Source organism: Hyaena hyaena, unplaced genomic scaffold, assembly GCF_003009895.1.
Source record: "Hyaena hyaena isolate Hyena2069 unplaced genomic scaffold, ASM300989v1 scaffold_40, whole genome shotgun sequence".
Lineage (NCBI taxonomy): Eukaryota > Metazoa > Chordata > Mammalia > Carnivora > Hyaenidae > Hyaena > Hyaena hyaena.
This window is the reverse complement of record NW_024080672.1, coordinates 4969908-4982167: the sequence shown is the minus strand read 5'-3', so window position 1 is coordinate 4982167 and position 12260 is coordinate 4969908. Positions and strand designations below refer to the sequence as shown.

The 12260-nt window shown below is 53.3% G+C and overlaps 1 protein-coding gene across 3 annotated transcripts in view; it reads left to right on the top strand.

Moving 5' to 3' along the window:
- Positions 1-12260, top strand: part of CRHR2 (corticotropin releasing hormone receptor 2) — a 45729-nt gene that overhangs the window by 17476 nt on the left and 15993 nt on the right. The window lies entirely within an intron of this gene.

Below are 12260 nucleotides of genomic sequence, written 5' to 3'. Positions count from 1 at the left end.
CTGTCCAGACTCTCAGGGGCTGAAGCCTTCAGTGAGAGAGATGGCTAGAGGGCAAGACAGCCTCGCCTGCCTCTGATGCTAAGCAGCACGCCCTTGTCTGCCCCGGCGGAGGGCTCTGGTGGGCCCGGGGAGCGGCTGTGCTCTGAGAAGCCCATCAGCAGAGGTGCTCCTAAGGAAGCCCATCGTACAGGTAGTAGAGCCACTGAGGACCATTTCTGCATTATCCAAGGACCTGCTTCCTATCCGTGATAAAAACAACCCGTCTGGGAGGAAGTGAGGTCCCTGACCCAGGAGGTATGCAAGCGGAAGGAATGACTCTCATGCTCCTTTCCAGTCCTGAGATTGTAAAACCGTGCTTTTAGGGTCCTGTGTGCAAGATCACAGGATCATAGGGTCTGTAGTTCAGACTGGACCTGGGGATGAAGTGAGGTGATGAGACATCTCAACCTCATGGTCTGTGGACCCTTAGGTCTGCTCTGGTTCCTACCTCAGCCCGGGCTGTCCCCTGCTCTCCCCAACCAGCCTGGAGCCCCTTATGGGCAGGGTCTGTGTGTCTTTTTTAGAGCTGAGCACAGTCCTTAGTCATTCCTCTTACTAATCAGCTACTATATTCGAACCACTGCCCTGTCATTGACAGCCTCGCTCACAATTGCAACAGACAAAAGGAATACAGGGATAAATGCCCTGATGGAGGGGGACAGGGGGGCTGTAGGATGGGGGCTAGGGGACAGACAAGGCAGGGAAGACTTCCCGAAGGAGATACTGGAGCCCATAGCACCCCTCACATCACATCAAGTGAGAGGCTGAAAAAAGGGCAGGGTGCCACCGAGGTTAGTAAATGGAGTGCCAGTTAGCTCCAGGTACCTAACGAGCGATTTTCCTCATTTGGACCAAAGTGCTGCCCACACGTGGCATGGGGTGCAGGGAGCATTGCCATTACCAGTGCAGCCAGCTGAGGTGGGAAGAGCGAGGAAGCTAATGGCAAGGGAACTGTGATTGATTTCTCCCCTGCCCTGCCTCCTGGACGCTGTGTGCCCTTGCCCTTGCCCTGCTTGCATTTTCAGTGGGGTCTTTCCCTTACAGAGGATTCAGGGAGGGAAAGAGCTCCTATGAGAAGCCTTGGGCAAAAGGAGGCTCCTCTTCCTGCCCAGTTCTGCTGTCTGTCCTGTAGGCATCCCCCCACTGAAGCCACCTTCTTTAGAGGGCCAGCATTCCTGGGGTAAGATAGCAGCTTAGCCGTTAGTCCCCATGAACTTTCTTCCACTCACCTGAGCACAGAGAATCTGTCCCAAAGCTACCAAGAGTGGATCGTATTCCAGGCATCATCTACCACTGAGAGAGCTTTGCACACACGATCCCCCACATCCCCACCTCCCGAAGGTCCCCTGAGATATGTGCTGCTTTTATGCCCATAGTGCAGACAGGAAAAATGAGGCTTAGAGACACTAAGTGACTTTTCAAAGTTATATAATCCACTCCTATGCACCAGCACAGACAGAGGAATCCGCAGCCCTCACTCTTAACCACGGGGCGGTCCTGCCTCCAAAGAGACAGTTCTTGAGGAGAGTTTAGAGGGACGGAAACAGGACCCGTGCCTCTACCCTGGAAGACCCGGGAGGGCTTAGCCCCCTGAGCCGGACTTCTAAGGACCAGTGGGATTTTCGCGGGTGAAAGCGTAACAGGTATACAGGAGGGGATGCAACCATGCTTTGTGTCTCGGGACTGAGGAGTGAGTACGGCACGGAGCACAGAGAGGAGGAGACGGAAACAGACAAGAGCAGAGGGGCGGATATGGTCAGATGCTGCAGGGCATTGCAGAGGACGTCACTGGCTGTGCGTGAGGGAGCCCGGGGCGGAGGAGCTCGGCTTTGGTGCACAGAGGCTCTAGAGACAAGAGGAGGGGTTACGAGCCTACTGCAGCTGGCCCAAGTCTAGTGGGGGCTGTGGGAGCCGAGGAGGGGATGGGCACAGGAGACTTTGGGCACTTGTACAGAAATGGGGTGGGATGGGGGCGTGGGAGGAGTCAGGGGTGACACCAGGAAAATGCTGAGCATAGCTGGAGATGCGTAGTCCCTCCAGCACCGGTGCTAGAGGGACATCTGGGTGCAAGTGTCCATCCAGAATGCATTCGGCTGGAAGAGGAAAGCCCAGGAAGGTGCCTTCTGCTAGAGACAGGCACTGAGAGCTCTTGGATGTGGGATTAGCTAACTGCTACAGGTGGCAAGCTTGGGAGGCCCATGCAGAGCCTTGATAATTTTCACCCGGAGACTATTTCCAGATGCAGTGCGGCCAGGGAAAAGGATGGGACTTGTCCCTGGTCACACATGAAAGTCCCTGCAGAACCGAGTTCCCTTCAGGGTTCTCTCCACCCCCACACTTCAGTGGCCCAGGCTCCAAGTGTCTGTGTTGCCGTTTGATATTGGTTAACTCGTTAATCTTCCCATTGATGCTTTGACGGGGGTGTAATGTTATCCTCATATTACACATGGGGAAATGGAGGCACAGAGAAGTTCATTGACTTTCTGATAGTCACACAGCTTGTAACAGAGTAAGGATTCCAACTCGGGCTCTGCTGCCTCTCAGAAAGCAACTGTGCCAGCTGAAACAGAGAAGGGATTGGGTGAAAGGATATCAAGGAGCTTGTAGAATCACTGAGTGGGCTGGAGAGCCAGATTCGGGGCCCCCAGCCAAGAGCTCGGGGCAGAGCTGGCCCAGTGAGGGAAACTTACTCTCCCTGAGTAAGACCCAGCCACCAGATGGGCCACACCCCTGCTACCACACCTGCCCAGGGTGCTTAAGCTTTCTGCAGTGGCCGCTGGGAGGCTTTCTCCCTGTTTCCGTCTTGTGGACCCCCAGCTCATGAATTCCCTTGGAGCAGGTGCATCGGGTGGGGTGGGGGAGTATGGGAGGCTCTAGGTCCCACACTGTAGCTCTGACTACAGGGGAACCTGGAAGGTGAGAACCTGGCATTTCAGCTCTGTGGCAGGAAGTGGCCTCTGCCCCCCACTCCCCCACAGGTTTCCCCGAGCCCATACAGGATGCAGGTTCAAATCCTGGGCCACTGAAAATTTCATCACGTCTATACATAGTATAAGCTGGAGCGATGCTGATCCCCTTCCTGGGCCTCAGTCTCCCTGTCTGCAAGGAGAAAGGAAATGGATTAGCCCCAGTGGGTTGGCCAGAAGCAGGCAACGTACTCCCTTTCCTCCTGCCCCCCACTGCTGTGTGCAGACTCTGGGCCCGTGTCTGCGTGTGCATGTCTGTGTGTCTCCCCGCCTCTGTTTCTCTCTAGGTGCGGCTCTGTCTTTGTCTGTGGGTGTTTTCTCTCTCTTCCTGTGTGTATGTCGCTGTCTTCCGCACTTTCTCTCTTGTTTCCTGTCTCTGCTTCCTTCTCTCTCCCTCCTTTCCACCTTCCATCCTCCGTCTTTCCCTCCCTCCCCCTCTCTACTCCCTCCTCCCTCAATCCTCTGCCTCTCCCTCCTCCCATCCCTCATTTTATCTGCCCTGCTCCCTCACCTCCTGCTGCCTGTTCCTCTGGCCATTGTAGCTGCAAGGGAGGGTCCTGCTGCCTCCCGGATGGGGCTCATTTTCCCCCTGCAGCCTTGCTAAACCCAGCACAGCTCGGCCCCGGTCTCCTTGACCTCAGACTCCCACCATATCCTGTTGGGAACTGTTGGGCCCGTGGTACTGAGGCATCTGTCAGGATAGGGGGGAACCAGACACCCCACCTAGCCTAACCCCGTGGAGAGGGTTAGGCTCTCTAATTTTTTAAAAAATATTTCATTTATTTGTTTGTTTATTATTTTAGAGAAAGAGAGAAAGCACAAGTTGGGGAGACAGACAGAGGAAAAGGGAGACAGAATCCTGAGCAGGCTCCACACTCAGCATGGAATCAGATGTGGGGATCGATCCCATGATGTTGGGATCATGACCGGAGCTGAAATCGAGAGTCAGTCGTTCAACCGACTGAGCCACCCCAGCACCCAAAGCACTACTTGTGTTAGAAACACATAAACTGAATGGCCTCCAGCCAGAGGTGTTGGGTCTCCCCTCTTCAGCCCTGAGAGGACACGGTGATAGGGGCCGAACCCGGCCCTCAGAGAACCCCAGGCTGCTTCAAGGCCAGCCTCACACAAACCACCAGTCAGGGATTGGAAAGAGGGGGGCTCGGTGGGCACTGGAGCATTCCTGGAAAGCTTCCTGGAGAGGTGGGAGTGCTTCTTGAAAGTCTTGCTGCAGTGGAGACATCACGTGTGTGTCACATATGTGGCAAGGGTACGAGCCTCAGGGAGGGTTCTAAACAGAGCCTCGCCTCTGGGTTGAGGAAGTAGAAGCCCTGAATCCAGAAACTCCACGACGCTGTCATACCGTGACCCCTGAGGCCCAGGAGCCTGCTGCTTAAGGGTGGGAAGTGACTGGCCCAGAGAGGAAAAGACACTTTCCCGGGGTCCCGAATGGTGTCTGCTGGCTCTGAGAGCTCTTGGTCACTTCTCTGGCATTCTTCCACTTCCGTGTGCATGGCGCCCTGGGGGCCAGGAAGCGTGCTCGCATAGTTTCAGCTGTCGCCCTGCCTGAGGACCCTTCATCTCAGAGAGGACCGAAGGCGCAGCCACTCCCGATGTTCCCACCCTCCTTCCCCAGGACTCCTCCAGCTGCTTACAGGCCCTCTTCCTGCCCAGGCTCACCCCTTACTGGCTTCGCGGGAGTGCTGGCCTCTTCTCACTGTAAACAAGGTCTTCAAATGTGCTTAAGACCTGAGCCTGCCTTCCAAGGGTTCCTGAGAGAGACTCTTGAAGAGAACTTTCTGATCCTTACTCTTAAGTGAAACAGCACAGCCAAGATGGTAGGAACACACGGGAGGAGGTTGATTCCAAGGGGAAGGGAAAGCAAGGTGGGAAGACTTCCCGGAGGAAGTGTTGGGTGGGGCCTGGAAAAGCCAGGCCAGTGCTGTGCCAGCTGGAAGGGAACAGATGGAGAGGAGACGTGGGTGAAGGTAACAGGGTCAGGGAGGCTTTGAATGCCAGACCAGGGTGCCGGCCTCGATTCTGCTAGTGGTGGCACTCCCAGCTGCTTGTTCATAGCCCTACGGTTCAGGAACAGATCATTCTGGTGGGCCACAGCTTGATTTTCAGGATATACCTTTGAAATCTAAATCCAGGCTGGCTGAGGACTTTGAGAAGCCCCCTCCACCCCATAAGCAACCACCTGCTGAGTCTGGAACCCCACAGCAAAGCCACACACCCCTGACTCCCAGGGACCCACCCCCAAAGGCCCCAAGTACAGACTACCCACCTGAAATCAGGTCTCCAGAGTCTGGTGGGAAGTTCCTTTCACAGCACCGGCAGCGGTGGGGGCTGGGATGAGGGAGACCAGGAGGAACCCGGGCCCAGATTCAGGAGGGCAGATCTAAATCCTGGTTCTGCCCTGATTCACTGAGTGACAGGGAGGTCCCCCTCATCAAGGTCCCAGTGTCTTCATCTGCACAAAGGGGACAGAAAACACGCTGACCTTGTGAGCTGCTGTCAAAACCGGGGAGACGATACGACAAAATATGTTTGGGGTTCCTGTGGACAGCTAGAGTGCTGTGAGCAGGGTGGGTAAAGGTGGTGTGGGGCCCAGACCAAGGAGCAGCTGTATCTTTGGGATCGTGACCTTGAGGGTCCTGTTCATGCCAAGGATGGTTGTCCTTGTTCTGGGTGGTGTGGCCTTTGTCATCTACAAGAGCTGCCGTAAGTCTGTGGCCCGTGGATGGTGTCGTGGGAGGGAGCAGTCTGCTGTACTCAGAGGGCTTGATTCCCAAAGGCCTCTGGGAAGAGGCAGGTCCTTGTGCCTCCAGAGAAATGCCATTGTTGGTAAAGGGAGGGCAAAGGATTCTGTCAGTCAAAGATGTCTTCACCCTTCATTCCTTCACAGAAACTCTAGTTGAGAGCCTGTTCTTTTTTATTTTTTTATTAAAATTTTTTTAATGTTTGTTTATTTTGAGAGACAGAGCATGAGTTGGGGTGGGGCAGAGAGAGAAGGAGACACAGAATCAGTAACAGGCTGCAGGCTCTGAGCCATCAACACAGAGCCTGATGTGGGGCTTGAACCCACAACGAGATCGTGACCTGAACTGAAGTCGGACACTTAGCCCACTTAGCCACTCAGGCGCCCCTGAAAACCCACTCTAATTCTGGCCAGGCCACCTCCTGCTTGTCTCACCTTTGGCCAAGTCTTTCTCCTCTTAGAGCCTCAGTGTTTCTGTATTAGGTGGGGAAAAGGGGTGAGTTTGATGAGTTCTCATGGTCCCCAAACCCTGATGTTCCTCTTTGCCATGGCCGCCTCTGTCTCGGGGGTCCCCTGTTCGTCTTCTCTTTCCTATTTCCCTCTGCAGACCATAGGCTGGCGTCATGGCGACAAGCCCAAGAGTGTTGCTAGGGCTGAGTAGAAGGAGGAAGTCTTGTACAATAGAGGCTGGAGCAGGGGGTGGGCGCCTCCTCCCACTTGCACCAACCCTGGGGAGGGCAGTGATCTCATGCAGTGAGCTGCCTTACAGTCACACCTCTTTCGGTTTTGTGGGCCCAGTGTGGTCTCCATTAAACTGCTCTGTACCTCCCTGACTCAGTTTCCCCCCATCTGCTCTAAGTAGAGACACTTAATCCTGACATGCCTACTCAAGGAGGAAAAGGCATCCTTAGTGAAAAAAAAAGGAAATAAGGAGCTGAGGGCTTTTCGGAGGTCCAGGTGGACAACTGGGGCCCCAGGAGCAGTGTCCCCACAACACTGAAGAAATGGAATTAGAAGTTCCCTGTCTCTCGTCCCAGATATCATGAGCTGATGGCCCCGGGGAGGCCCTTCCCAACCTGATGACTGTGTTGACAACGGGAGATTCCCAGTCTCTCAAGCCGGGTCATGCTGGCTCTGAACTTGAAGGGTCACCACCCGCGGCAGCCCCCCGCCACCCGTGGGCTGTGATCAGACCAAGACAGGGAACGTTGATGCCGGGCCCCCGAGCAGGCCGGCCCTGGTCAGCCACAGCAGCATTCCAGCCATGCAGGGGTGTTCACTCAGGGAGTAGTGCCGTGGTTGGGAAGCTCAGGGGAGCTTGGCTCTTGGCACCATGGCCTTGCCCCGCTTCCCCAAATGGTGTCTTGACTGGAGGCAAAAAAGCAATTTGTCATGCCTCATGACATCCTCACCTAGTCCAGGCAGTGGAGATTAAGAGATAAGAAAACTGACCCCCAGGTAAGGGCCAAGATTTCCCAGACAGGAAGGATATGGCTACGTCTGGAGCAGCCCAGCTCCGAGGGCAGGTCGGTAAGGGGGCTCAGGATGTGATGTCCGGCCCCTCAGACATCTCCTGCACTGGGGATCTGGACATGAAGTTGCTAAGAGACCACAGTGGAGGCACACGTGGCTGCATCTTCTGGAACACAGTTGCTGGGCGACCCCCAACCTGTCATTGTCCCTCTCAAGGCCCCTCCAGACCCAATGAGGGAGAAACTGCCTCCCCAAACCCCTTGAATTCCCAAGAAGACGCCTGCTGACTCCGTTTCCCGTGTGCTTTCCTGGGAATGGTCGAGGCTTTCTTGCCTGCAGTCTGGAGGGTGCCTGGCAGCAGCTTTGCTATTTTAGATGCCACCCCTACCCCACGTGGGGCTGTCCTGACAGTGTCCACAGCGCTGGCAGTCATGCTCAGCCTACCTGTGGCACGTGTATGAGACCCCAGATACCTCCTGCATGTGTGATTGGTTTGCATTGACTGTGCAGCTGTCAAGTCCTGGGCCCCTGAGGTGGCCGATGGTCTCCTCAGCCCACTCCAAGTGAGTCTCTCGTCTTCATCCAGAGTTCCCTAGTCACGTAACAACCTCCGTCCATCCTGAGCCCCAGCGCACTCAATTCTGTGTGGCTCTTACGAGGAAGGCTGGAGGAGAGGGCAACCTCAACCTTGCCCTGCTAGCTGGAAAAGAGCAATCCTGACCCAGAGTGGGCTACGAGAAGTGAGCAGTGGAAACTTCAGGGGCCCGGAGCAGCCTTGGAGGTACCTGGAGGAGCTAAGGCTGTAGCTGGGCCTTGAGAACAAGGCATGAATTAGTGTGATCTTGGGCTGGGCCCAGGGACAGAGGCTGAATGCAGTGTGGCAGGGCTGTATCTCAGGAGCTCTCCAATGTCACTCGCAGGCCTTGGTGGGGAGTGGGGAGTGGTGTCGTTCTGCTGTCCGCAGTGCTGAAAGTTCCTGTCCTGCACAGCGATCTCACTGCTTCAGTAAATATTGCTTCTGGCCCTTCTCACCTCTCTGCCAGCACCTCCTTGTCATTTTCTTTCCAGATATCCAGTGACCACACTGCGGCCCTAAAACCAGTCCCATCCACTCCCCGTGCCCAGCCTGTCTGTTGCACCCACTCCTCCATAGCTCCCACCAAAAATGGTCCCTGTAGTCCCTGTCCCCAATGTCTTGTCAGTTAGCCTATCAGGGATAGAAATGCCAATCTACAGAGCACTTGAAAGTGACATAGGGATGTTTGGAGTTGCAATAATGGCTCAAGAGTATTACTGGCATTTAGTGGACTGAAAAGTCCCACACAATAGACACTTGACCCACAATAGCCAGTAGCATCTTGGAAAAATGATGTGCACTACTTTTACTGAGAGGAGAAACTGAGGCCAAGAGGGAAGGGACATAGCTAAGGTCACTTAGCCAACCAGCCAGAGACAAAACTACAGCTAGCATCTAAGCCCCCATCTTCTACCAGCCCGGCTTCTGAACCACTTAGGTGACTGTCTGAACCAGGAACTCTTATCAAAAAGGAGTCGGCATCTGAAAGAGGGAAAGGCCATTATAAGTGGGAGCTTTTGACAGACCAGGGCCACGTTGGGGGCAGAGATCTGGCACACTGCTGGGAATAGGGACCAGGATTCCCAGGCCACAGAGCACTGGAAGAGAGGATCTTGTTTGCATCATCCAGACCCTAATGCCCCCGGCAGGCTGTGCCGCACACCATCAGCATTGATCTTCGGCAGGGGCACTTGTGTTGCTGTGGTAACAGGCACCCACCTCACTGCCCCCATCCCTGTGATTCTTGTCTGGCCACCTGCCCCCAGACTTTCCGCACCCATTCTCCCATAATTCCCAGGCATGGGGGACGGGAGACTCCTGTTTTACTCTCTCCTGACCAAAGCTGTGCTTGAGGGCACAGTGTCCTCATTAGCCAGCTCCCCTGGAGAACGGGGCACATCTGTCTTCCAGTCCTCTGGTACCTGGTGTCTGTAGCCAGGACCTCATCTCCGGGCACAACTGGGCCCCCAGAGGGAAGCCCCTTTCCACCACCACATCCCACATCTTAGACCTGCTTTTCAAGGTTTGGGCACATCTGAGTTGGTTGGATGCAGCCCATATCTATTTGATGGCTAGTTCCTGACGGGGATCCAAAGGCTCCCATTTGGTCTCTGCCTACCCACCCCAGGGAGCTTAATGTCAGTAGCAAAGGAAAAGAAAAAATAAAAAGAATCAGGTCCAAAAAGATGAAGTCCATAGTGAATTATGGCAAACGGTCTAAAATAGCATTTTGGTTTTCAAACTCTGGGTTATAGCACAATAGTGGATTATGAGGCCAATTTAGTGAGTCACAACCAGCACTTGTACATAAAATAAATAGAATTCATTAGAATAGGAAGAAAAATATTATAGCTGTGGCAAGATAAATTTTGCTTTGTGAAACTGGACTCACCAGTGTAGGGGGGTGGGGTGAGTACCGGATTTTGACATGAAATAGATGTATTGCTGTGGTTCAAGCACAGCAGAATGTGAAGGCCTATGTTTCAAGAGATGGCGAGACCTAGAGAAGGCATTTACAGGGAAAAAAGAAGTGATTCCTTAAATGCCTAGGAGGTTGGGGAAACCTTCATGAGGGGATGGCATTTGAGCTGGGGTTTCAAAAATAGGTCAGTGAGCCATGGGTGAGAACAAGGAGGCTGTTTCAAGGGGTGGCCCAGCATAGGCTGCATGCCAGGCCTGGGAGGGCAAGTAACAAGTGCCTGAGGAGTGGTGGTGGGAGGCGGGTGGATTCCAGAGAAAGAAAACCAAGAGACAGAATTCATAAAACTTGGTACCCCAGGGGACATTGACGTAAAGGACTAGAACGGTCTGAGATTTGCAGCATTTCTATCCTGACACCCTCCCACCCCCAAGCCCACCCCGCAGTCAGTGCCATCATGAGATATCAGACTTGGGAAAGTATTCTGAGTTCCCGTCTTTGGTAAACCCCACACTGATCAGCAAAACCAGACTCACACCCCTGAACAGCTCAGGCCAAGTAATGAGCCAGGGATGAAGCATGAGGCTCAGGCGCTGAGGACTCTGGGGTGAGGTGGGAGGGGGCTCAGGAGAGAGAAATCTGTGAGGTGGGAACAATCAAAGAGGCCTTCTTGGAAGAAGGAGCTTAGCACTGACCTTCAGGAAAGCTGGATAACATCTACGAACACATCCCTGGAAGATAAATGTTCTGTGCTTTGAACCAGAGCTGGTTCACCTCAGACAGGCCTATTGAGAGAGACCGTAAAGGGACTATTCATTTTACAAAAGGATCTGCCCTCCCAGGATGCCTTTACGTGGGTCCTTTTGACTCACTGCACACTCTGTCCTTTAGTTCAGTAACTTCACTAACCCTGTGCCTCAAATTCTCTTAACACACAACCTTCCCATGATAAAAAAAAAAAAAAAAAACCCTGAGGAATGAGGACACCCAAGCGTGTCAAGAGTGGGCGTGGGTGCCCTGGTGAGGGGCGAGGAACTGGTGTCCGCACGTTGGGGTCAGAACCGCCTGGACCCCCACCAGGGCCAGGGCCCTGCCTGAGGCAGCCTCGAGCTGACAGTCCCGGGAGGCAGGAACAGGCCAGTGCAACCCTAAATTTGAAAAATCCGAGAGCTCAGAGCACCAAATTAAAAAACAATTAAGCTAATAGAATCTCCTCCATTGTTTCTGCTCTTTAGCAAGTGCTCCCTCAATAATTCCATTGTTTTTAACTCACTGTCAGCTCAACAGAAGCGGGTTTTTAAAGTAACTTAATTATTTCAGAACTCACTGCTTCCAAAAACAATCTAAGTTTCCCCCTCCAACTCTGTGACTCTGCCCTGTGAGCTGTTTATTTTAATTAGCTTTACGTTATACATCTAACGCCAACCCCAAAGAAATATTCGCAAACAACTGCCCATTAGCCAGAGAGCAGAAAACCCCAGTGCACATCACCCCCAAACAACGGATCATTCAGAATTCAGGGGAGATCAGGTACACACTAGTGATGCAAAGCAAAGGCTGGCAAAGGGCTTTGGAGTTCTCAGGTGCGACGCTTCCTCCTGGGTGGGGGTTGAGGGTGGGCTACCTGGAGGGGGTGGCTTTGGAGCTAGAACTGACAATTAAGCTAGCATTTCAAGAAAGGTAAGTCTAAGCATTCCAGGGCCTGCCTACATCACTCATACACACCAGACATCGGTGCCCTGAAAGGTCTTTTCACATATCACGTTCCAGTGTCAACGGGGATCCCGGTTGTCAGACACTGAGAGATCTCACGTGGTAGGTGGCCTCCCAGGCGGTGGCAGCTCAAGTCTGGCAGCACTTGGAAAGTCCTCTTTCCCCAGATGGCCCTCATTCCTCTGTACCCTTGCTCAGTAACCTAGGGGTTGAGAACAGGTAACCTGAAGCTAGACTTTCTGGATTTGAAGCCTGGATCTACCTCTTCTCATTTTTATATCCTTGACAAGTGGGTTAATCTCTTTGTGCCTCAGTTTCCTCCTCTGTAAAATGGGTTAATATTAATCATGGGGTTGCTGGGAGGATTGACTGGACCAGTGTACCTAAAGCCGTTAAAAGAGGTTCTGGTCTGTGGTAAACACCTAGGTGAAGCGTAGCTATTATTCATTCATTCATTGATTCATTTCAGAGAGAGAGAGAGAAGAGAGCACAAGCCGGGGATGGGGGAGGGAGAGAGAGAGAGAGAGAGAGAGAGAGAAAGAGAGAGAGAGAGACTTCTAAGCAGGCTCCACACTGTCAGCGCAGAAACCAATGTGGGGCTCAATCTCATGAACCGTGAGATCATAATCCTGAGCCAAAATCAAGAGTCAGACATGTAACAGACTGAGTCTCCCAGGCGCCCCGAGTGGTAGCTGTTACTAAAACAGAAGTTCTGGCACTGGTGAGGAAGGTACAGCTCTCCTAAGTATAAAATGAGAGAAGAACGGAAATGATGTGGTGTGCTGAAAGCAGCAAATCTTCAGCCACAACCCA